The 26,375-nt window shown below is 37.9% G+C and overlaps 1 protein-coding gene across 5 annotated transcripts in view; it reads left to right on the top strand.

The window, feature by feature from the left end:
- The window catches only part of KCNJ16 (potassium inwardly rectifying channel subfamily J member 16), a 541,663-nt gene that overhangs the window by 248,620 nt on the left and 266,668 nt on the right, over positions 1-26,375 (top strand). For all 5 annotated transcript variants that reach the window (XR_007720474.1, XR_007720475.1, XM_050765623.1 and 2 more), the window contains one exon: positions 11,217-11,298. The gene's annotated coding sequence lies outside the window, so the exon portion shown is untranslated. The remainder of the gene's footprint in view (positions 1-11,216; positions 11,299-26,375) is intronic.

The following is a 26,375-nucleotide window of genomic DNA, read 5'->3' as shown; positions in this document are numbered from 1 at the left end:
AGCATTGCCTATCAATGGATGTGTAACATAAAAGAAGAAAAGTCAACAATTGTATCACTATTGACTTCATCTACCTGTTATTAAGCTTTTCTGACTCTAAGTGAATATCATAAGACAAACTAATAATATAAATGAATTCATCATAAATATTTTGACTTAATTTTCAGCAGTATATGCTGCATAGAAAAATCATGTATATGGCATCTCATAACCTGGGTTTGCTCCCTTATTGTACCATTGCTCAATTATGTTCTCTATTGTTTCTATCTGTAGAATGATTTCTATTCTGACTTGTTTGCATTTCCCTAAAATCTCCCCCTGATATGTTCTTAGTAAAAGCTGTTCATCTCACTGGACAGGGCCACAGATCAGTTACATAAAACAAAGGAAAAAATTTATCTTTTCTTTTGATAAATGCATATTAGGTTTTGGCATTAAGTCTGGGCCCCAAAATGTAATGAAAAACCCAGCCATTTCGTTTGAGTTTTGATGAATAGAAGACATGCTCTTTACCTTTGAAATCTGACTACAGAATCATACTACACTCCAAAACATTCATATTCCTCCAAAATTTCTCGGAACTTTTTGCACAAAGCCTCCTCCTTTCTTTCCTGGATCGTTTCTGAGACTTTGATCCTTTGCTATTTGGTTTGTCCTTATCAGTGACAGCATTGGTACTAATGTGAATGGTGAAAATGAGATCAGCACCATACAGGTAGAATTGAAATATTATGATAAATTATGAATAGAAGAAGCCAGTTTAGGAAAACAGATTTTCCAAGCTTATAACTCACTCCAGCCTTATGAGATAATAAATTTAGGAGTGTTCCTCAACCTTTTTTTGAATTTGTGTAAGCTGATGATAAACCACAATATTTCTGTTTCAAGGGAAAAGGACCACAAAGCATCTTTGGCCACCAAAGAGCTCAGCTCTTACAAAATATTTTGATGAGCTAAGTGTAAATGAATCAGAAAACATACGGGTTGAATTTCCACCATTATACTCATGGGAAGATGGGAGGCCCTTTTGTCTTTTTCTTTTTCTTTTTAAATGAAAACAAGAATGCAGTTGACAAACACAGTTTAGGTTTTCTGAATCAAATATTTTGAAACCAGTTCAAAAGATTTTTTTTGAATCTGAATGAACAAAAGGTTGTTTGCCCATTCCTCATTTTATCATTTGTTTTGATTTTCTTGGCTTTTATTTGTCCAGGTGCCCGAAGGCATTAAAATGGAAATGCTGATGGTATTTTCAGTGAAAAAAAATTTCCTCTTGAGATAAATATATAACTACCTCTGCAACAGCTGAATTTTATTAAGAAAGTTCCAAAAATATTAGGTTGATGCAAAAGTAATTGAGGTTTTTGCCATTAATAGATGCGTACCTTTAAAGTCAGAATGTTCAAGTTTATTCTTTCTCTCCTTCGGGCCAGATAGGTTTGACAGAAAATTGCCTTTAGGGCTGTCTTTGGGCCAAATTTTGGCTTTTTAAAAATTATTAATCACCTTTCATTTTTTAGCCTTTCTTCATTGTTCAATGCTCTACCCTACCAGATGGCCAATGCCCTGAGCTTCTACACTTTTACACTTTCTTCTGACTTCCCAACAATTTTCCAGTGGAACATCCCATGGATATGGTTAGGCCCTCATTATCAAAGCTTATTTATTTTTAGTACCAATTCCATATCATCCAAATAGTATATATCAATTTTGTTTTTAAAATTTCTCTGAACTATGTTCAAGTCTTTTTTAGCTGGGTTACTCCTAATTAAATTTATATGTTATTAACATACATATGCCAATAAAACATACAAATTATTACAGCAGATGTGGGGTTTCCAAAGCTCTGGCCAGTCACCATGTTCCTTGACTATGAAAAATTACATTAATGGCCTCAATTCTCCTCTCTTTGAATATCTGTCTCTTGCTATGTGACTTTGAAGTTTTCCCACTAAAGAAGTGGACTGCATTTTCCTAAAACTTGACTTTAAGTTTGTCCCTGGAATTGCTTTGACCAAGAGAATATTAGTAAATGTTAAATGACAAAAGATGTAAAATATTTGCTTACTTATATGTCTGCTATCATTATGAGGAGAACATGACCAGGCTAGCCTAGGAGAAAGATGGAATACATATGGAGCAGAGCTGTCCCAGCCAGCCTGATCCTGAGAGCCCAGCTTAGAGCATCCAATTCCCAGCTAACACCCAGAAGCATGAGCGATTCCATTTAAGGTCCATAAAACCATCTAGCTGAGTCCAGTGAGATAAGCCAGCCCTCGGTTGATCACAGATGCATGAGCTAAATAAATGCTTATTGTTGTATGCCACTGTTTTGTTTTTTTTTGTTGTGCAGCATTACTGTGGATGTTTTTTAATGTATACACCCTCCTATATCCTTCTCTTTGGCAGCTACAGAGGGGGTTCCTCTGAGCATAGTTAAAAAAAATCCATATCTGTAAATTCTCAGTCATAACATTACTTTTTAAACAGATTTGGTTGTCAAGAAAGACTTTGAAAAGTAGCGGGTATCAAAACATCATATTGTACTCCATAAATGTGTACGATTATTGTCAATTAAAACCAAAATAAAACTTTCTTTAAAAATAATGGGAATATAAAACACCTGGCAAAAGCCTCAAAACTAACATTTTGGTTAGATAATCTTTATGTGTTTCTCTAAATTTTCAAGGTAACTTAAAGTTCTACATTACCTCTTGTGTCCTTTGTAACAACTCTACAAGGTAGATCCAGTATTACTATCTCATTAACTGAGCACCTTCCGTGTGCTCAGCACTGTTATAAATGCTTCAAGCATATTAACATGTTTATTTTCACAGCTATCCTATGGGATAGAACACATTGTTTCCTCATTTATGGATGCCAAAACTCATTTCAGCTTTATACCAATTCTATTACTTGAGTAAATAAAACATTATTATGTTTTTTTATTTTCTTATTATGCTCTTTTACTAACAGCATAATATTTTTATTATACTATATTAATATTTTACTAAAAGCATAATAATTTTACTTTGTAGGATCTTTACATGTATTATCTTATTTAATTTTCACGCTGATCAAAGAACTAGGGATTCTACATAAATAGCCCTATTTTACAGATGAGAAAACTGAGAGTCAAACATATTAAGTATCTTGCCCAAGTTCACACAGCGGTTATAGCCATGCTGAGAAGTCTATAGCTCAAAGACCGTATACAACTCGGCCCTAGGTAGACCAATTACCAGGCCAGGGAGCCAGGACTAGTGTAGTCTTTCTGTTAGTCAATTTTATCCTCAATGCTCTGCTCAGAGGGAGCATCTATTGTGATCTTATGGAATGCTGGGCTGAGTTGCTTCCTTTGCAACACCAACAAAAATAAATTCCAAAGTCAATTATTTAGTTCAAAAAGGCGCTATAAAGTCATTATATGAAAAAGATACTTGTAACACACATGTTTATAGCAGCACAATTTGCAAGTGCAAACATGTGAAACTAGTCCAAATGCCCATCAATCAACAAATGGATAAAGAAACTGTGGTATGTATATATGATGGAATACTACTCAGCCATAAAAAGGAATGAATGAATGGCATTCACAGCAACCTGGATGGAACTGGAGACTATTATTCTAAGTGAAGTAACTTAGGAATGGAAAACCAAGTATCGTTTTTCATCACTCATAAGTGGGGGCTAAGCTATGAGGATACAAAGGCATACGAATGATACAATGGACTTTGGGGACTCAAGGGAAAAGGATGGGAAGGGGGTGAGAGATAAAAGACTACAAATTGGGTTCAGTGTATACTGCTCGGGTGATGGATGCACCAAAATCTTACAAATCACTACTAAAGAACTTACTTATGTAACCAAAAACCTATGGAAATAAAAACCTATGGAAATATTTTTTTTAAATACACATGAACACAAAACGTACCATAATAACCATATTAAGTATACAATACAATGGCATTTAGTAGGTTCACAATGTTACATAACCATCCCCACTCTCTAGTTCCAGACCATTTTCATAACAACAGAAGGGAACTATATCTATAAAGCAGTTACCTTCTACTTCCCCCTGCCACTCAGACCCTGTCACCACAAATCTACTTTCTTTCTCTATAGGTCTGCCTCTTCTGAATATCTCATAAAAATGGGTTAATACCAAAAAAAAAGGGGCATTATAGCTGACAATATGTGCTGTGGGCCAACTCTTTCTGCACCAGGTACTAGAAAACAGGAGGCTTCAGAATCCTATTCCATAGCAGTTTTCCAGTTTCACAGTGGATCCAGGTGTCATCTCAGAAAGACATTAACAATACTTAAAAGCAATACTTAATAATGGGTGCATCCCAAGTGTTCATTATAGTTCACTGTGAGCCACATTTTCCTCATAAATGTTCTGCTATTCCAAAATCAGAATACTAATATTTTCTGCTATGTATCCCATGTTCAAGCATTATTTTTTTTCTTGCTTTTAGGACTGGTTATTAAGATTAAATATGCTAAATTTGCCTTATTTCTTTTTCCCCCTTCAAGCCCCCAAATTGTATCTGTGATGTAAACTAAGAAAATGCTGCTGAAATATGACACTCAGGCTTCCTGATATATTGTTGGTTAGACCTGAAGGCCTATGTTAAGATCAACTTGTCAGGAGTTGAAGAAATAATTTAGCTAGTGACCTTGTTACGAAGAAAAGCATGAATTAGGCAGCAAAGGTCTGAATTAAACAGAATGACACAGAAACTGGAAGTCAGAAGTGTGGAGAACTTGCCTTAGGAATTATGGATGCAAAATTCATTGGTGCATTCTGATTAGTTTAAGATAATTGAGTGTGATAATTGACTACACAGAGATCTACAGCAAGTATGCATTTGGAGTGATTAGGTAAGAATCTAAATAATTACCATGCAACTTGTGAACCTCGTAATAGCCTTCTAATTATCCATTAAACAAGATGTTATATACTTAAAGAAGCAAAGTATTTTATTAGTTAGAGCATTGCCTGTACTAAGTAGGTTTTAATACACTAGGCTTCAGACTATGACGCTTGGGGAAATTACGAACACAATAATCCTTGTGAATGAATGAATGAACACAGGATCCTGGGTATGCCTAAATAAGAATTTGAATGAGAGCTAATATGGAATATCATGGATGATTCTTAAGTAAGGAGGCTGTACCTTTAGCTTTGATTTTAGAAATGAGATAGAAGTGAGAAGTCCAGAGGTTCTCAAGCTTAAGTAGAACCTTTGCAACCTGTTTTCCAAGGCAAATCCAATATAAGAGGAAGACATTGCCCAAAATGATCTAATGGATCTAGAACATGTGTATAGGGTGACTTGCCCAGGCGGGATGGAATCAAGGATGGATCTAAGAGTTCTTGGTATAGCAAAAGAGCAAAGATTTAGGAGTTGGACCAAGTTTGAGTCCTGGCTCTGTTTCTTACCAGTTGTGTGACCTTGGCAGGTTACTGGACTTCTCTGAGCTTCAGTTTCATGACCCAAAGAATGTATTAATAACTGCCTGAGTCAGAACAACTGAAATAATGCACATAAAATTGCAAACTATGAGTGTGACTCTGCAAGTATTAATCCTGTTCTTCATTTGCTTTTTCTCTTATTACTGGGGACTGTGTCTTAATCAGAATTGTATTTCCTTTTAAAATCAACCTCTGTCCTTGATCCTTAATAAAGGGTTCAATAAATGCTCATTTTTGAATGAAGGAGCCAATGAAACCACTAAAAATGAGTTTGAAAGTGATCTCTAATGTGTGACTCAAGGCATCGGTAAAATTAGCTAGGAACACGCTATTCAATTTAGAAAACCTGGTTGACTTTTATAAAATTACTTTTAATTGTGATTTTAAAAATACATAACAAAATGTACCATTTTAACCATTTTTAAAGGTACAGTTCAGTGGCATTAAATACACTCACATTGTTGTGCCACCACTACCATCATTCATTTCTAGAACCTGTTTTCATCTTGAAAAATTGAAATTCTGTACTCATTAAGCAATAACTTATTATTTCTGCCTTCACATTCAGCCCCTGGAAATCTACTTTCTGTCTCTATGAATTTGTACTCTATACCTCATATGAGTGGAAGAATGCAGTGTTTGTCCTTTTGTGACCAACTTATTTCACCTAGCATATCTTCAAGATTAATATATGTTGTAGCATGTATCAGAATTTTTTTTTTTTTAGACAGAGTCTCTGTCGCCCAGGCTGGAGTGCGGTGGCACAATCTCGGCTCACTGCAAGCTCCGCCTCCTGGGTTCAGACCATTCTCCTGCTGCCGCCTTCCGAGTAGCTGGGATTACAGGCACCACCACGCCCGGCTAGTTTTTTTTGTATTTTTAGTAGAGATGGTGTTTCACCGTGTTAGCCAGGATGGTCTCGATCTCCTGAACTCGTGATCTGCCTGCCTCGGCCTCCCAAAGTGCTGGGATTACAGGCGTGAGCCACCACGTCCAGCCTCCTTTCTTTTTAAGGCCAAATAATATTCCATGTCATGTGCATACCATATTTTGTTTATTCATTGAACTATGGGCACTTGAGTTGCTTCCTTCCATCTTTGGTTACTGTGAATAATGCTACTATAAACATAAGTGCACAAATATCTCTTTGAGGGTTTTCTTTCAGTTCTTTTGGGTATGTAACCAAGAGTGGAATTACTGAATCACGTGGTAATTCTATGTTTAGTTTTTTTAAGGAGCCGCCATACTGTTTTTCCTAATGGTAGCACAATTTTGCATTCCCACCCACAGTTTGCAAGGTTTGCAATTTCTCTGTATCTTCACCAACAATCGTTATTGTCTGCTTTTGTTTTTATATATTTATTTTTTATTTTTATTATAGCCATCCTAATGGGTGGGCAATGTTATCTCATTGTGATTTTGGTTTGAATTTCTCTAAAAATTCGTAATGTTGAGCATCTTTGGATGTGGATATTGGTCATTTGCATATTTCTTCCAGGTTTACTTTTCAAACTTCAGCAATAGAAATTGCACCTTTTTTCCCCTCTTTTCCGCACCTCTTCCTTTATTCCCTAGAGAAAGCAAAGTTCACCTGCTTTCAAGGTTACTCCTAACATGTGGAACGTAGTACCCAGAACTACCGAAGAGTCTCTGTCCTTGTTATGCTGTGCCAACGTGTGGAAGCTCATGCAGTTGGCTGCCAAGATGTTGGTACAAATACACAGTCAAGTACAGCTCCAAATCTACATGGTTCTACCAAGCTATCTTGTACCAGGAGAAGCTCCTTCAAAGGATCCTGATTCTATAACTCCCTCAAACTAATACCAGGATGCAGACTTTTACCTTTACTTTCTCTCTTTGTAATTAAAACTCAATATTTTGGCCTAAGGTGATCCCTTTTTAGTGAAGTCCAGAAAAGCATTTAGTGAAGGATAGTGCTCCCTTAGGTATGTGAATTTTTTTCCTCATGAGGACAATGTACAACTAAAACAAACAAACAAAAAACTACACTATAAAAATGCACTCCAAATGTAGCATATGAGAGACTTAAGCTCGATATGAGAAATGCCTTTCATCCAGCAAAGGTTAAATACTAAAACAAGTTTTGAAGAATTGTTATAGACCATTTTCCTCAAAAAAGAATAAGTCTTTTTAAAATTTATTAAATGTGGAATTTCTACTGCCCTTTAAATAACGGTCTGTAATAATTCCGACCCATGTTTGAGAATATGTCCCTAATATACAAAATAGACCCTGCTAGACGTTTGCTAACACAGAAAAGGGCATATAATTTTGTAAAAAAGAAAAAAAAACCCGTAACTTAAATTTAAATATGGCAATTATTTTAAATCTGGCTAAAAATAATTAAACTATGATACAAAATAATTTATAGTTTATAAGTATTATGCTTTAGAAGTATTACGTCTGTAAAAATAAGCTCAGGAATGACATCTGGTACTACTTTGTACACTTTTGACTCCAGTTTCTCTGCTGTGAATCTATTTTGAGTGTCACATTGTCTTCATGAGCTTACTTTATGATCTTTTATTCCCAAGATTTTATTCAAAGCATCCTCTTCCTCAGTGTTTTCTTATGTAGCATTCCCATAAACTTTGTTTTCTAAGTAGTCATTTATCATTGAGAATATATATTCTCAATTGCATCTTGCCTTTATTGATTCACAAAAGCATGTATCATTATTGGAATATAACCTATCAAGTACATTCAGCAAAGACATGCTAAAGTGGTTTAGTTCCTTTGATGTACAGCAAATCACTTTTATAGTAATCTAATAGTTGGTTCTTCAAATGTTTAGCTAAATTTCTCCATGTGTGCCAAAAGAACCTTTTGACAGGAAAAAAAAGAGCTTTCTATGTATTATTTTAGCTGTTTTTAACCCTGTTGGGAACAACACAGTTGTTGCCATGGAATATGGCTGTTTTGTCATTTGCTACTAAATGGGGCCTCTAAACATTATTATCAAGTTTAGTGAGATTTTTTACAATTTAGACTGTGCGTTGTATGACTTTAGAAATGGTGAGAAAATTGTAGGTTTGTTTTATTGTTCCAGATGCTTTTCTCTCTATCCTATATATATATGTGTGTGTGTGTGTGTGTGTGTGTGTGTGTATACACAGATGTAGTCATGTATTGCATAATGATGTCTTGGTCGAAAATAGACCACATATACAACAACAGTGGTTTTCTAAGGTTTTAATGGAGCTACCCGATACAGGTGTACCAGATTTCTTTTTTTCTTTTTTTTTTTTTTGAGATGGAGTCTCACTCTGTCGCCCGGGTTGGAGTGCAGTGGTGTGATCTCAGCTCACTGCAACCTCTGCCTCCTTGGTTCAAGTGATTCTCCTACCTCAGCCTCCTGAGTAGCTGGGACTACAGGCGCCCGCCACTAAGCCCAGCTAATTTTCTGTAGTTTTAGTGGAGATGGGGTTTCACCATGTTGGCCAGGCTGGTCTCCAACTCCTGACCTCGCGATTCGCCCGCCTCAGCCTCCCAAAGTGTGGGGATTACAGGCGTGAGCCACCACGCCCAGCCAGATTTCTTTTATATTGTATTTTTACTGTACCTTTTCTATGTTTAGACATAGAATGTCTGGAAATATCTAGAAATAGAATAGAATGTCATTCTAGAAATGTCAGAATTCTAGATAGAATGTTTAGACCCATAAATACTTACCATTGTGTTATCATTGTTGATGCTATTCAGTAAAGTAACATGCCTAACAAGTTTGTAGCCTAGGAGTAATAGGCCTTACTATATAGCATAGGTGTGTAGCAGGCTACAAAGTCTAGGTTTGTGTAAGCGTACCCTATGATATTCGCATAGCAGTAAAATCAGCTAACAATGCATATCTCAGAACATATCCCCATTGCTAAGTGACTCATGACTGTATATATGTATCAGTACATGCATACATACACAATGCATATTCAGATACACGCTATTATTTAGCTATGTCACATGCCTACATAACCATAGTAAGAGGTTTATTGTTAATGATAGTAGATGGGAACCCATGTCCCGTGTTACAACTAGTCTTGATAATTTTAGATGATCTAAACCATTAGACCATCAGTGCTTTTGCCCTTCTTAGAAGAAATGATAAAAGCTATTTTTTTAAAAGCATTAACTATACACTATGGGCTTTGCTCATTTAATCTGCCCAACAAACCATTGCTGTAGGGATGAGAACTTCATATTACATTCTTATGTGACAAGGGGAAACTGGTACACAGTGAAATTACGTAACTTGCCCAAAGTCACTTTAATATATTATAGTGTCAGGAATGCGAGCCCAGGCAGTTTGGCTTCAGAATTGCATTCTTGTCCCATGCTATCTTGTTTTGGCTCTGATTTTTTTTGTTGTTGTTTTTCTTGTGTTTGCATTAGCAGTGCATTTTCAAACCATGGTTTCTTTGCACGGATTGTATCAGCTACTAGTCTATTTTGTGAAGATTAGTTTAGTTAAAACTTTAGTTAAAACTAGGTAACTTTTTAGTTTAATTAAAACTAGATAACTTCATAACTAGAAGCAAGTAAATTGTGATAAATTGCAATAAGATAAAAGAAAACAGGAGGATAAGGTTGCCACAGTCAGCCTTCTTCCAGTTCTGCAGAGCACTTCCCCTTTCTGTAGGAAACCTCACTTTTTCTAGCTGAGCACAGCCCTTTCTGATTCAAGAAATCGCCGCGTATGCCCGTCTGCACTAATGCTAAGAATTAGTAAAACGTAGTTTCCTTATTTTTAGGTTAAAAATAAATACAGATAGAAGTTCTAATTGTTCTTTCTATACCCACAATGAATTGTCTTGGAAACCTGGAGTGTAAGTAGCCCACTTGGGAGACCGCTGCAACACTGTAAGATGAAAATTTAATTGAGACCAGAGAACAGATAATCATTTAGCCCTGAGCTGAACTTTTAGGGAAGAGACAAAACAAAAAAGAATAAAAAAGGTCAACTAAGATTAGCATTTTAAAATCACCAGTTGCCATAGGAACAGAAAATGCAGGCAAGCAGTTTAGCTACCCAAGACTTTTGAAGGATAAAGTGTCACTAAATGTCAAAAACTATTATCGGGCTTAACTGGAATTGGCTTTTGAGCCTCGGCCTGTGGTTATACAACAGTCATCCTTCAAATACCCTTTCTGCAAGTGGTGGCTGACATTCGAACCTGTGAGAAATCCAGCCTCCTCTGTCCTGGAAAAACTCACAGGCTCAGTAACTTTTTGAAGGAGTCACTCTTTGCTGGTAGTGAAAGACTTATGCATAGAATGACATAAGGCTAAATTGTTGATTTAAAAGCTCATTGTAAACCTCTACATTTTTCCACTAGTGAACCCTGTCTGCTTTTTGGATATGGAAATAGCAGATAATTTTATTGACCCAAACATTCACTCTCATCTTATATTAACAGCTGAGAGAGTTGAGGAGTGTTCAGAGACTTACAGTGTCCTGGTGTAATGAATGTCTTATGTTACTGGGTCTGAGCCAATATACCCACTACCTTATAATTTTTTTCTCTGATTACTTTGCTTCAGGCCCTTTGTATGCTACTAACAACTACTAGATTTCAGTGTCTGCTCCAATGTGATGTTTCAGAAATTCCTGGAGGCCACTCTGGCTTACTCTTTCAAGTAAATCTCTCCTTTCATAATTTATAACTGTCTGTAGAACTTCTGGTCTTACTGATGACCCACTGCATTGCTCTCTTACCAGGGAATCGGGTGCTAACAACCGTCTAGAGACTAGCTGGAGAGAAGTTCAATGATGTTTGGACACCCTCTTAGGGTAGCCCTTGGTAAGTCCAGTTGACTTTCCCACTCCATTCCATTGCAACTTTCATTCCTAATTAACTCCATTTGGAATTGTGAAACCTCTTTTTTCATACTCGTTTTCTTCCTCTCTGTTATTCATGGACATCTGCTGCATAATCAGCCGATAGAACTGAGCCCCGTGACATGTTTGTTTTTATTTTGTTTTGTATTTTTTTCATAGTCAATGGTAATAATACTGGACTATTAGTATCAGGAGAGTCATGGAAATGTAATAGTGATTGAGAGAAAGCCTAAAATCACAAGGTAATAAGATCAATTTCAATTATTTACATAGAAATCATCAGCTTTGATCCTCTGTAAGAATAGTCCATAAACTCTGGGGCAAATGAATGATACACTACATTTTAAAGAGAGTTTGGTTATACACCTATTTTATGGATCACATCTAATATTTAACTAGATGAGAGCCTGAATGTTGTATATTACTTGTGTCAACAAATAACTGCAAAGAGTCTACAATGAGTATCTTAATTGGGTAAAGACTCACGTGCCTGGAGTATAACCAACACCATGCTAAAAGAAGCAAAGTCTCAGGTCGGGTGCGGTGGCTCACACCTGTAATCCCGCATTTTGGGAGGCCAAGACAGGCAGATCACGAGGTCAGAAGATGGAGACCATCCTGGCTAACACAGTGAAACCCTGTCTCTACTGAAAACACAAAAAATTAGCCGGATGTGGTGGCATGCACCTGTAGTCCCAGCTACTCGGGAGGTTGAGGCAGGAGAATCACTTGAACCCAGAAGGCAGAGGTTGCAGTGAGCCAAGATAGTGCCACTGCACTCCAGACTCCAGCCTGGGTGACAGCAAGACTCCCTACCAAAAAAAAAAAAAAGAAAAAGAAAAAAAGAAACGAAGTCTCTGCTATTGAAAATTGAAAGATAATAATCTGCTTTGAATTATTCAAATGCATCCTTTCAGTGAATTCAAAGCATTTCTATGTTGGGACAAATAATAATAATAAAATAGCACAATGACTATTAGTAATCACATCAAATGATCATTAAACAATTTAAATGCATTCTTATGTAACTCTCCTGATCATCTTATGAAGTTGATGCCATTATGTCCCCATTTTAAACATGAGAAGAGGAATTAGATCATTCACTGCAAGGTAGCACAGCTGGAAACTATCAGAGGAGTTTTAAACTAAGGCCACTGGCTCCAAAGCCTAAGATCTTTGCTACTCTGCTCTACTGCCTCTTATTCCCGACTGGCTTCTGATGGGAAACCAGAAAGGCATACTTGCCCTCTACTAATGGGAAAACTGAGCTGAACGGGGCAAATACTAATTTGTTCCAAATCACCACAATTTGTGGAAAGCCTGGGTTAATATGCAATTAGAAAAAGTCAGTGTCTAGAGGACAAGAATTTTCTGTATGGTTCTTACCATCTAAAAATGGTAACTAATATATTTTTAGGACTAATTATGTGTCAGGCACTATATATTACGTGCCTTAACCTCAAACTCTCTTAATATTCTCAACAACCTAACGAAGTAGGTCCTATTATTAAACTCATTCCACAGACAAGAAAACTGAGGCACAGGGAGAGGAAATAACTTGCTCAAGATCACACTGCTAGCAAGTAAGGGGACTTTGTTTCAGAGCCTGTGTACCACTGTACCCAACTCTTTTACCTTTCTACTTGTACCTTAATCACTGAGTACCAAACCTCCTGTGAAACTTCAGGGCTTCAAAGTCCCTTATCTTCTGAATGATACAGACCAAATAAATAATGCATGAGATCAGCTAATAAGAGATCATGGAAATACTGAGTAGCAAACAAAATTGAAGACAAAATTAGTAATTTTATCATGAGAATATGACCTAATCTGGAGCTACATATGGTTCAGATTGAATTCCAAATTCATGGAAATTTGACAAATTTTTCTTTTCTTTTTCTTCCTTTTTTTTTTCTTTCATTGTGCAGTCTATGTTGGCAAGACAAATATTACTCACTTTGTGTGTATCTGTTTGATGCCATTCCCTTTCTTTTGTTCTTTCATGCCAAATTCATAATAGAACACTGCAGGTACTCAGGCAATTTTTGAAATAATTTTGAGTAGAATTCTGAAGTGAGCAAGGAAAAGACCACCGTATTTGCATCCTGATGAACAGGGAAGAGACCACCATATGTTCATCCTGATGCAAAAAATAATTTACTATTTTAACAACATTGGATCATCTAAGCTGGAAACACTGGGTGGCTGAGACTATGCAATAGACTTGGCTGATGTAACAATAACAAGCCAGGTCACAACATCTCCATGCTTTCCAACCTTCTGGAATGACTCATTTTGTCCATACGGTTATCTAACTGACCCAGCACCATTTAATGAAATGGCTACCTTTCCCCCTCTTCACTACAGTGCTGCCTTTGTCATAAATCAGGGAGCGTACATAAGTTGGTGTATATCAATGCCATTCTGTATCATTAGTCATTTTGTCTGTTTTTGTGCCAATATGACATTGTCTTAATTACTATGGTTTATAATAGGCCTTTTGAGTCTTTATTTTCTTTACTTTTATAGCTTTGTTCAAATGGCCAAGATCTCTGCTTCAACATTGAACATAAGTAGTAATAGTCTTTGTCTCATTTTTGTTATTGTGGAAAATTTTCCATATTTTACCACTAAATATGAGGGGTTTTCTTTTTGTAGATGTGCTTATCAGTTTAAACAAGCTTTCTGCTATTCATGATTTTATGTTTTTAAAACCATAAACAAGTGTTAAATTTTGTCACATTTTTTCTGCATTCATTAAGATGACTGCATGGTTTTCTACTGTGTTGTAAATTACATTAAGTTTTTGTAAGTAAATAACTTTAAGTTTTGAATATTACACTTACTATTAAGTAAATTACACTGTTTTGAATATTAATACACTCTTAGCTACATGAAATATACCTTGTTTAAATGGTGTATTACTCATTTTACATATTACTGAATTCACTCTTCCAATTTTTTAAAAAAATTTGCCTCTAAGTTTATGAGTGAGATTAGTCTGTAGTATTTCTTTTTTAAATTTTCTTGTCAGAGTATGGAATCAAGGTTTGTCCCATGCTCTCAGTAAGGAGTTAGGAAGTACTTCCTTTATTCCCCTTAGTTTCTAAAAAAGTTTGTATAAGATTGGTCTGTTTTATTCATAAATGTTTGTATGAATTCTCACTAGTGAATCACTCCAGATCTGGGTCATTCTCACAGGAAGGTCTTATAATTACATATATAATTCAGATTTTTTTATTTCTTCCTTTGTCAGGTTTCATAGGTTGTGATTTTTAAAATTTTTAAATTTCACTTTATTGGAAATTTCAGTGGCATAAAGTCATTCACAATTATCCTGTTATTATTTTTAAAAGATCTGTTGCATCTGTAGTGATGTCGCTTTTCACATTCCTGATATTAGTGGCTCGTGTTTTGTATTTTCCCCGTGATCTTTATGGTTTTTAACCTACATTTGCCTAGGAGTGTGTCTCTGTGTGTGTGTGTGTGTGCATGTGTGTGTGTCAGAGATAGAGAGAGAGACAGAGACAGAAAGAGGGAGAGAGTAAAAGAACAGTATCCTGATTCAGGTTTACTGAATTTATAAGTCTGTCATTTATTCCTTTTCATCAATCCAAAAAATATTTGCCTTATTTCTTTGACTACTTCACTGGTCCATTTCTACCCTTTCCTGGAAATCCAAATACAATATGTTACAATTGAATGTCTCCCATATGAATTTTCATCTCTTTTATTGTTGTTGTTTCTATGCTTTACCCCCTCCATTCTTCAGTGTGAATGTTTTTTTATTGGTTTGTCTTTGAGTTCACTAATCTTTTTTGTTTTGCATTTCCTAGATTGTTCTAATGGATTCCTTGTTTCAGATAATTGCATTTTTCATTTCTAGGAGGTATATTTGATTTTTTTTTTTTTTTTTTTTTTTTGAGACGGAGTCTTGCTCTGTCACCCAGGCTGGAGTGCAGTGGCCGGATCTCAGCTCACTGCAAGCTCCGCCTCCTGGGTTTACGCCATTCTCCTGCCTCAGCCTCCCGAGTAGCTGGGACTACAGGCGCCCGCCACCTCGCCCGGCTATTTTTTTGTATTTGATTTTTATAGCTTCAAGTTGTTTATTACATTATGCATCTTTTCATTCATTTCTTTATTTTAACCATCCTTTCCTCTGTTTTACTATAGTTATAATTGTTATTTTCATATTTACAAATTTCAATATCTGGATAAACTGAGGTTCTTGTCTTGCTTAATTTTTCTTTTGACTATGAGATAAATTATCTTGTTTATTGGTTTTTAAATTTAAATTTTATGCCAAATTTTAAAAATCTATAAATAATGACTATAATGTCATTTTTCCCCAAGAGAAATTGTTCTTTCTTTTCTTGGGAAGGTAATACGAGGGGAAGGTTATTTTATTTTATTTTATTTTATTTTATTTTATTTTATTTTATTTTATTTATTTTATTTTATTTTATTTGAGACAGGGCCTCACTCTTTCACCCAGGCTGGAGTGCAGTGGTGTGACCTTGGCTGACTGCAACCTCTGCCTCCTAGGCTCAAGTGATCCTCCCACCTCACTCTCCTGAGTAGCTGGGACTACAGGCATGCACTACCATGCCTGGCCAGTGTTTTGTATTTATAGTGGAGACAGGGTCTTGCCATGTTGCCCAAGCTGGTATCAATCTCCTGAGCTTAAGCAACCTGCCTGCTTCGGCCTCCCAAAGTGCTGGGATTACAGGCATAAGTCACAGTGCCTGGCCAGGTCACTTAAATCTAATCAGTAATTGAGCTTGGTCAGAGCTGGATTGTAGTTTTAGTTAGATTTAGCCCACCTCTGCTATATCACTGATCTTCTGATTGTGATCTTGGTAGATGTGTGTCTCTTCAGACCTTAAACCCTTCAATTCAATTTTTCTGAGTTTGAGCTTAACTATTTAGCCTCCAGCCCCATGTAGCTTCAATATCTGACAAACATCTTGAGGAAGAGATGAGGCATGGTTTAAAATAGGACCTATTATCTTAAGTACCAAGAAATTGAGCAAAATTTTACTCTCCCTTTCAGTCCCATCCTTTTTGACTGGCTTTACCAGGGTTTTGATGAAAAGTCTAGTGAGTCTCTACTTCTTCAGTAATATAATATGTATCTTTTGGATCCTTTAAATTAAGCCCTTTAACCTTCCACCCAAACAGGTTCAAAACCTTGCAAATATGTTGTATTTATAGAAGGATTTTGTCACTTAAGCATCCTGAACAGATAAACACCCCACTTCCTATACTGCCTCAGCACTCAGCCAATGCCCTTTGGGGTCATGTGTCTGTGCTCCTTCAGATCTCCATCTACCATTCTGAAGTTTTCAGAAACATTATTCGTCTTGGTTTTCTGCAGTGGAGTTCTTCCACCTGTGCCAAGCCTGAGCCTTAGCCTTTGCCCAAACTTGCAAATGCCCTCGCAAAGGAAACAACTATTGATTGGCAGCCCTCTTAGGAAGGGCTCTTCTCTGTTCAGAATTTTACTGCATCTAGTTCTCATTGCTTCCATAGTGTTCTGATGACTTTAGCAATATAATTTTCTAATTTATCCTTTTTTCTCCATAGTTGTTTTAGTAGGAGCGAAGATTTGCCAAACATACTGTATCCTACTTGAAAGGCAAACTTTGTGAAAATTATTATTTGGAACAGTTTTGTTTCTAAGTAATTATTAATAATGCATATACATTTTAGGCTTATTGTGATAGCGAGAAAAACTCCATCATGTTTTCTTTCACATATTGAACTATATTATTTGGAAGGATTTTATATAGCCTATTATCTGACTCTATTCCTGTTAAACCTCTGCCCTCATTCTTTGTGTGATGACATTGTGTAGTCAGTAGAGAAGACTGTAGAAATTTTTCTGGAAACTATTCTTATGTAGGGATGTCTAGAAATAATTTAGGCATACATGGACATGACTGAATTGCCTACATAGTGCCCCCCCAACTCATAGCTCAGATTTATTGTATTTTGCTTTTAATTTCTTATTTGAATTACCAAAATGTCTATGATCACTTAACAACTGATATGAAGAGAAATAAGAGGGGATAGACACAGTGGCCTAAACTGCTTATAGTCACAATATATTAATTTTATAAAATTTATGAAAACATATGACCATGTGACCATATTACTAGGGACCTTGACTACAGAAAAGACCCAGACAAATAGGAGGCCCTGAAATGCAAACTTCTTTTGCTTCACAGAAAATTCACCATCATTAATAACATATGCACACACAATTACCATCATCACAATAAATAAACAAGCACAACCAAACCAAAATCAATAATAGAACAAAGTTGGCTGATCCTGATGAGTCGGTTTCAGCTAAGCTAACTTGCTCCCAAGTTTGATAAAACTTCCAAGAAGGATAAAACTTAAGAGATAATACATTTGCTTAAATATTCAAGGAAAATGGACACTTTTAGAACAAGTAAGACATTATTTCTGGAACCAGAAAGCCTAGGTTTAAATCCCAACAACACAATATGCTAGCTCCCTGACTCTGGGCAAGCTTGTCAGTCTCTCTATGCCTTAGTGTCCTCATCTATAAAATGGAGATGTGTGTATATACGTGTGTGTGTGTGTGTCCATTTATATATGTGTGTGTATATTATATATAACATTGTATTAGGGTTCTCTAGAGGGACAGAATTAATAGGAGATATATATATGTGTGTGTGTGTGTATGTATGTATATGTATATATGGACTAAACTCTGATTTTTTAAATCTTTATGTTTTTTTTTTTTATCTTGCCCAATATTCCTTTCTAAGAGGTCTGGGGAGTCAGGCCCTACAAACCATAAATTCTCATCAGATGGGTTTTATTTAACCCTATATATCATGACTTACTTTCCAACCTGACTCTGGCATAACATTATGAGACAAAGAAGAAAATAAAAATATCTTACCCCAAAACATGTTTCTTTGCCATATTTTGTCCCTGCAAAGCTGTTCTTTGTGGGAGAAAATTTACATCTTTAAAGAATCTCTATTAATATAGTGAGCTCTTTTTCTCCCAGGTGCTTCCAATCCTAAAAAGATTAACTAAGAACTTAATAGGAAATATTTATCATCTATCGTCTCTAAGGGCAGCCACTATAAGACTTCAAAAAAACTCTGGCCCAGGGGCGGTGGCTCACACCTGTAATCCCAGCACTTTGGGAGACCGAGGCGGGCAGATCACAAAGTCAGGAGATCAAGACCATCCTGGCTAACACTGTGAAACCCTGTCTCCACTAAAAATACAAAAACTTAGCCAGGTGTGGTGGTGGGCACCTGTAGTCCCAGCTACTCAGGAGGCTGACTCAAGAGAATGGCATGAACCCAGGAGGTGGAGCTTGCAGTGAGCTGAGATGGCACCACTGCACTCCAGCCTGGGCAACAAAGCAAGACTCCATCTAAAAAAAAAAAAAAAAAAAAAAACAACTCTGGTCTCCGCAATCTTTATCTTAACCTGAACATTCCCTTTCTATTAATCCCAGGTCTTTAGACAAACTCAGCTGATTGTCAACCAGAAAATGTTTAAATTCACCTACAGCCTGGACCCCCCCCCCCCCAACCCAAGTCCACTGACTCAAATGTTAATCTCCTTTGGCAACACCCTCACAGACACACCCAGGAACAATACTTTGCATCCTTCAATCCAATCGAGTTGACACTCAATATTAACCATCACAAACATGTGATATGTTATATATTAATATGTTATATATAATATATAGGTATATATTACATGTATAGGTGTAAATCATATAGTGATATTTAGGTAAATATTAAATATTGATTTATATATCTATTTTATCCATCTATCATCACACCAAAGTATTATCTAGTATTTATAATTATTATTATCTGGACTTGTTCTTGAGTGAAATAAAAATGAGCATTTTCTTTCTACTGTAGCAGTATTGCTTACATGTTTAACAGGTAATTCATAAAGCCTAAAATGTGGTTTTAGATAAAAGGCATGACACTAAATTATATACAGTGACATGCATGGTAGTGTGCATGAAAAGGAAGTTAAGTTGAGACAAGGAGACCTGTTTTTAATGATCCCAATCTATCTCTTAGAGAAAGCTACCTGCTAGACTATTCTGCAGGCAGCCTCTAGGCTCTGGGTTTCTGTTCTTCAAGTGAACACAATTTATCTGTCACTAAAAGTTAATCCTATAAGAGTAAAATGGCCGGGTGCAGTGGCTTATGCCTGTAATCCTAGCACTTTGGGAGGCCAAGGTGGACCGATTGCCTGAGCTCAGGAGTTCGAGACCAGCCTGGGCAACACAGTGAAACCTCATCTCAACTAAAATGCAAAAGAAATTAGCCAGGCATGGTGGCGTGCGTCTGTAGTCCCAGCCACTCGGGAGGCTGAGACAGGAGAATCATTTGAGCCTGGGAGGTGGAGGTTGCAGTGAGCCAAGATCGCACCACTGCACTCCAGCCTGGGCGACAGAGTGAGACTCTATCTCTCCAAAAAAAAAAAAAAAAAAAAAAAAAAAAAGGGTGAGGAAATGATGATCCCATTTAAGGAAAATGTTATTTCAAAGATGTAAAAAGATGGCAAAAACTGAAAGCTTGGCTTGATGGCTTGCTTAGAGCTAATTTATGACAACATTGGAAAGGAATTCTATAATAAATATTAAATATTAGTGCTTACTTTATAAATGTTTTCTTTTTTGTAATTCATTCACTTAGTTTCTTCAGAATTGTTTTTAATGTTTTCTCAGGAATATAATTTGTAACAACACTCAATGCTATTCTCAAGCCATGCTGCTATTTGTTGATGGGCCAATTTGGTTTGATTGAATACATACATATGTTATGGTATGTCAAAATTCTTATAAACTTGCTAATATAGGAGACAGATAAATTAGTTTGCCAGCCAACTAGTTTCTAAATTTGTCTCATTATCTATTTCCAATTGCAAAGTAGAAACAAAAATGATATATTTTGAAAAGTATGTTGTTTAATTTAGGAGTATGTGTGGCAATCTTTTAGTCATATGTAAAAATAAATAGTTATTTCACTAATGCAATAGGCTATGAGTAGGAATAACTTGAAGACAGGAAAAATTTTTTATTTGAATCGTAATCCTGAGAAACTGTGTAAAAGCTTATTTTGTAAATTGAGTCATTAAAATGTGGAAACAAGATTGGTTAATCTGCATAATTCCCCTACAATTTAGGTAGCTAGGAAATCATGTTATTACCACATGCTATGTACACTAATTCAATGTGTACATTTTTGCTTTTTCCACTAGACTGAGATTTTTGGGAGCAGTGATCATGTGTTTCTTTTTCATCTTTGAATTCTGGCTGCCATTTAGAAAATGTTCATTGTAACGAGCTGTGGATAAAGGGTTATTGTGGAAATGTCAAGGTGACCTTGAAATTGTTGGTGGGATGCAAACAGATGTGTCTCTGCTACAATGGTGTTCTAAGGTACACCATCATCAGGAAGACAGGCAGGGTTAGAAGAGGGCAGCTGTAGAGGACACCGAACTAGTAGAACTAGAGTAAACGAACTAGAGAAGCAGGTGGCAAATGTGGAGATTACAAGGGGAGAGAGCTCCGGGAGGAAGAAGTGGTCCCCGGAAAGTGAGGGGGTGGTTATTGCAGCTCTAAACACTCTTTTGTTTATTTGTTTTTTGTTTTTAGACCGAGTTTCGCTCTTGTTGCCCAGGCTGGAGTGCAGTGGCGTGGTCTCGGCTCACTGCTACCTCCTCTTCCCGGGTTCAAGCGATTCTCCTGCCTCAGCCTCCCAAGTAGCTGGGATTACAGGCATGTGCCACCACACCAGGCTAATTTTGTATTTTTAGTAGAGACAGTGTTTCACCATGTTGGCCAGGCTGGTCTTGAACTCCAGACCTCAGATGATCCGCCCGCCTCGATCTCCCAAAGTGCTGGGATTACAGGCATGGGCCACCATGCCTGGCCAGCTCTAAATACTCTTTTAAGGACATTTATCAGTGAAAAGGAGCAGAGATAAGAGGTGGATGGCAAAAGATGTAGATTTCAAGGAGTATTTATTTTGTCTTGGTAAGACAGGCTTGCCCATCTTTAAATGCTATTGAAAAGGAGCCAACATATATGGAGAAGTTAACGACATGGAAGAGAAATGAAATAATCAATCAAGATAACCAAGCCCATGAGAAGGATCAAAGGTTGGGTTTTAGAATGCAGGTTGGGGGCAGCACTTCTTTCTTTAGAATGGAATGAAGAGAATCCATCCCTGGTTAGCTCCTAGGCCTAGAAGGAAGTCAAGAGCTCCCTAGTGCTGGCTACAATCTCTGTGAAACAGGAAGACATGTTTACCTGCATAGTGTTGGGGCAAATGAAAGGGTTAAAATGTTGAAGGATTTAAGAGGGTTTAAATAGTTCCTTTGGAAAATGAAGGCCGAATAAAGAAATTCAAGAGACAGCTGGACAGCATCAGGCATGCCTTGAGGTTAGGGGCTTGAGGTTAGAGGTTAGGTGTTTTTAAGGCATCAATCTGTAAGACAGCATAATTTTCTCTAACAGGGAAAAAGGTGACATTTTGACTTCTCTGGGTGGCTGGAACAGAAAAAACAAAAACGAAAAAAGCAAAAACATTACACTTAGGGAGGTCAAGGTACTGACAAAGAAGTGTGAAAGGAAAATAAATGTTGGGCCCCTAAAATCCCTCAAGCTGGGAACTGCTTGGGGCAAACCTGCCTCCCATTCTATTCAGAGTCACCCCTCTGCTCACTGAGATAAATGCACATCTGATTATCTATTTGGAGAGGCTACTCAGAAGCTCAAAAGAATGCAACCATTTGTCTCTTATCTACCTATGACCTGGAAGCCCCTCCTTTAAGCTGTCCTACCTTTTTGGACTGAACCAATGTATATGTTACACATATTTATTGATGTCTCATGTCTCTGTAAAATGTATTAACACTAAGCTGTGCCCGGACCACCTTTGGCACATGTCATCAGGCCCTCCTGAGGCTGTGTCATGGGTGTGTGTCCTCAACCTTGGCAAAATAAACTTTCTAAATTAACCGAGACCTGTCTCAAATCTGGAGGGTTCACAGAAGTCTCTGGGCTGGTGAACAGTGAGCTACATAGGAAAGGAAGTGAGGAAGGAGGGGCTTATGGGAATAAGTAAAGACTCAAAAAGGGTTGGAGATTGTGTGCAGGGTAAGTACAGGTAAAGAGAAGCACCTGAGAGGGAGCTGAAACTGTAGGTGGCTGTGGTCCAAGAAGTACAGGTGGCATTTTCTGTAATAAGGGTGACATTTGACTGTGGGAACAAGGAGCTAATGAAGTGTGCAGGGAAAGGGGGCTGGAGTGCTGAGAGTGTGGAGGAACCGAGAGGGCCGGGCATCAGAGCTGTCATCCCTCTGCCTATAGGAGTCTCCTAGAGTGATGATGGGAACTGTGATGGCGATGCAGATGGAAAGCAACATGCCAAAGTCCCTGATGAAGGAAGAGTGCGTACTGGGGAGTGGATTGGTGAGGACAACATGGCAGGGCAGAGGAGAGCCAAATACAGGAACTTCAAAGGGAAAAGAGGTTTTACCCCAGGCAGATAAACTCATGGATTTGGAAGATCTACAGAAGAAATTTTACCTCTGGGAGAATCAGGTTTTAGTCACCACAGTGAGGCAGAGAAATATAGGGTAGAAAAGTTAAAGATGTAGGAGTTTATTTTGCAATGGGATTACCCCCATGGAAGAATGGATTTCATCTGTTCATTCAAGAAATATACTTTTGGGAGGCTTACTATTCTAGAAACTGGGTGTACAGAAGTAAACAAAATAAACTAATTTACAGCATCCATAAAGTTTTTACATTCTAGTTGGAGGGAGATAGAGGAAAATCACATACAATGATATTCAAATACACAGACGTGCCTACCTACAATCCTCTTGGTGTTTTGCTAATTGTAGCAAGGTAATATTGAATATATACTGTATATTCATAAATTGTACATTATCTCTATAGGTTAAGTTTGATAAACTTAGTCTTTATTAGATGTTAGTAGGAGTTGCAAAAAAAGAGAACTTGCACAAAAACAGAGAATTTTGTCAAAGGATGTTTAGATTTATGTTTAGAATAAGAGATGGTGGCTGGGCATGGTGGTTCACACCTGTAATTCCAGCACTTTGGGAGGCTGAGGTGGGAGAATTGCTCGAGCCCAGGAGTTCAAGACCAAACTGGGCAACATAGAGAGATCTCATCTTTACAAATAAGCCAAAAATTAGCTGGGTATAGCGGAGCATGCCTGTAGTCCCAGCTACTCGGGAGGCTGAGGTAGGAGGATGGTTTGAGCCTGGAAGGCCAAGGCTGCAGTGAGCCATGATGGTGCCACTGCACTCCAACTTGGATGACAGAGTGAGACCCTGTCTCAAAAAAAAAAAAAAGGAAAAAGAAAAGAAAAAATCCCAAACAAATAGAATAAGAGGTGGCTGACCTGTAACAATAAGCCAAGTGGTGTGTTGGCCAGTTTTTGCATTACTGTAAGGAAATACCTGAGACTGGGTAATATACATAGAAAAGAGGTTTATTTGGCTTATGTTTCTGCAGGCTGTACAGGAGGAATTGTGCCAGCTTCTGCTTCTGGTGAGGCCTCAGGAAGCTTACAATCATGGCAGAAGGAAAAGGGGAAGTTGGTGTATCACATAGCAATAGCAGGAAAAAGAGAGAGGGAGCAGGGACCACATACTTTTAAACAACCAGATCTCATGTGAACTCAGAGTGAGAACTCACTCATGACCAAGGGGGTGGTGCTAAGCCATTTGTGAGAGATCCACCCCCGTAATCTAAACACCTCCCACCATGTCCTACCTCCAACACTGGATACTACATTTTATCATGAGATTTGGAGGGGACAAATATCCAAACTGCATCAGGTGGAGATGAGTTTAGTAAAGAAACATCCAGGCTGGGCACGGTGGCTCACACCTGTAATCCCAGCACTTTGGAAGGTCGAGGCAGGTGGATCACAAGGTCAGGAGTTCAAGACCAGCCTAGCCAACATGGTGAAACCCCATCTCTACTAAAAATACAAAAACTAGCCAGACGTGGTGGTGGGTGCCTGTAGTCCCAGCTTCTCAGGAGGCTGAGGCAGGAGAATCTCTTGAACCCAGGAGGCAGAGGTTGCAATGAGCTGAGATCATGCCACTGCACTCCAGCCTGGGTGACAGATTGAGACTCTTAAACAAACAAACAAACATCCAGCAGGGTAAATTGAAGGCACAAGATTTTGAGAGAAAGTGAAGAAGCTAAACTTGCTAAGGAGTGGCTCTATGCACTGAGGGAAGAGAGGGAACAGATATTGCAGGTAGCACTAGGAAGAGTCTGTCAGGCAGAAGACACAGCACAGAGTTGCAGAGGTGGCTTTGAGAGAGTGGTAATCTGTGGAAGAGGTGCCTAATGAGGGGAAAGCACAGATAATCCTGGGGTCAAGATGAGGAAGGCTAGATAAGTAGAAAGCCTTCGGTCTTGAGTATTGATCTGAAATGGGCAAGTGAATTTAGTAAACTGTAAGATTTTTTATATTAAAAAATGCTGCAGCCATAAAAAAGAATGAGTTCATGTCCTTTTCAGGGACATGGATGAAGCTGGAAACCATCATCCTCAGCAAACTAACACAGGAACAGAAAACCAAATGCCGCATGTTCTCACTCATAAGTGGGAGCTGAACAGTGAGAACACATGGACACAGGGAGGGGAACATCACACACCGGGCCCATTGGAGGGTAGGAGGAAAGGGGAGGGAGAGCATTAGGACAAATACTTAATGCATGCTGAACTTAAAACCTAGATGATGGGTTGATAGGTGCAGCAAACCACCATGGCGCATGTATCCCTATGTAACAAACCTGCACATTCAGCACGTGTATCCCAGAACTTAAAGTAAAAGAAAAAAAAAATGCTGGAAGCCATTGCCCCAAATGCTGAGTTCTAAGCAGAAAACTTGCAAGTTAGAAGCCTGAGGACTCCAAGGTTAAGGCAGTGCATGAATATTCAGTTGCCTTCTCTCTAGACTCCAGAGTCCCTGCAGAAATCTGGCAAAGATGACCTGGTCTGATCAACTTCAGAATCTAAACACACCTCATTTACATAACTGCTCAGTTTAGGTTGTTTTCAGTTGCCTTCTAAGATTGAAAATGCTAAGGCTTCCCCCAGGTTTCAGTATTACTTGGTCATTTTTTTTTTTTTTTTTTTTTTTTTTTTTTAAGAATCTGATAGGTCAGGAGTTAGGTGACCAAACGTTTGAAGAAGGAGTTGCTGAAAGGTGAAATGGTTGGATTGGTGCTTTAAGTTGAAGACTGTGTACATATTGGGTAGAATAAGAATCCCCAAATAATGGTTGTGATTGTGGAAAGTAGATGATAACCTTAAAAGAAAGAATTTGTGAAGTTGAAGAAAGTGGGGCATTGCTGGAAAGCACTTCCTCTGAAACAGGCATCACAAAGGAGTACTGGCTCTGCCTGACACAGCAGCATTGACCTCCACCTGAAAGAGCAGCCTGACTCAGTGGGTCTCCGGTCCCATCTCTGCAGTCACAGTGTGGACATTCCTCTGCAGTGTGTGGTAGCTCCCCCATGGCAGTGGGCCTGAAGAGACTTGGGGGTAAGTGGTCAGGATTGCTTCCTGCAACAGTGAGAGGACTTGACTCATGGGCTCTGGATCCCCTCTGACTAATGATCCACCACTGACCCTCTGCTTGTTCTCTAGCAGGTCCATTCAAGGCAGGAATTGTAATTTCCTAGGACACAATGCTAGGTGAAAGGGTTCATTGTGTCACCAAGAATGACACAGTAATTTAAGCCTGGGAATGCAATTTATTCAACCTCCTCATTTCCTAAATGAGTTCAGATTAGAACAATCTCTTAAAGAACAATTTTAGAAATGTTGATGTTTTTCTTTTGCTTTTTTTTTTTTTAATGGGTGGTGGGTGAGTGGGTAGGATGGAGGTAGCCATGGAAAGAAAGGAGAGGAGGAGCCTTTCCATAACCATGACTTGAAATGACCGAGTC

Source organism: Macaca thibetana, chromosome 16, assembly GCF_024542745.1.
Source record: "Macaca thibetana thibetana isolate TM-01 chromosome 16, ASM2454274v1, whole genome shotgun sequence".
Taxonomy (NCBI): Eukaryota; Metazoa; Chordata; class Mammalia; order Primates; family Cercopithecidae; genus Macaca; species Macaca thibetana.
Note: the sequence above shows the minus strand (reverse complement) of the source record. Positions and strands in the feature narration are given on the sequence as shown.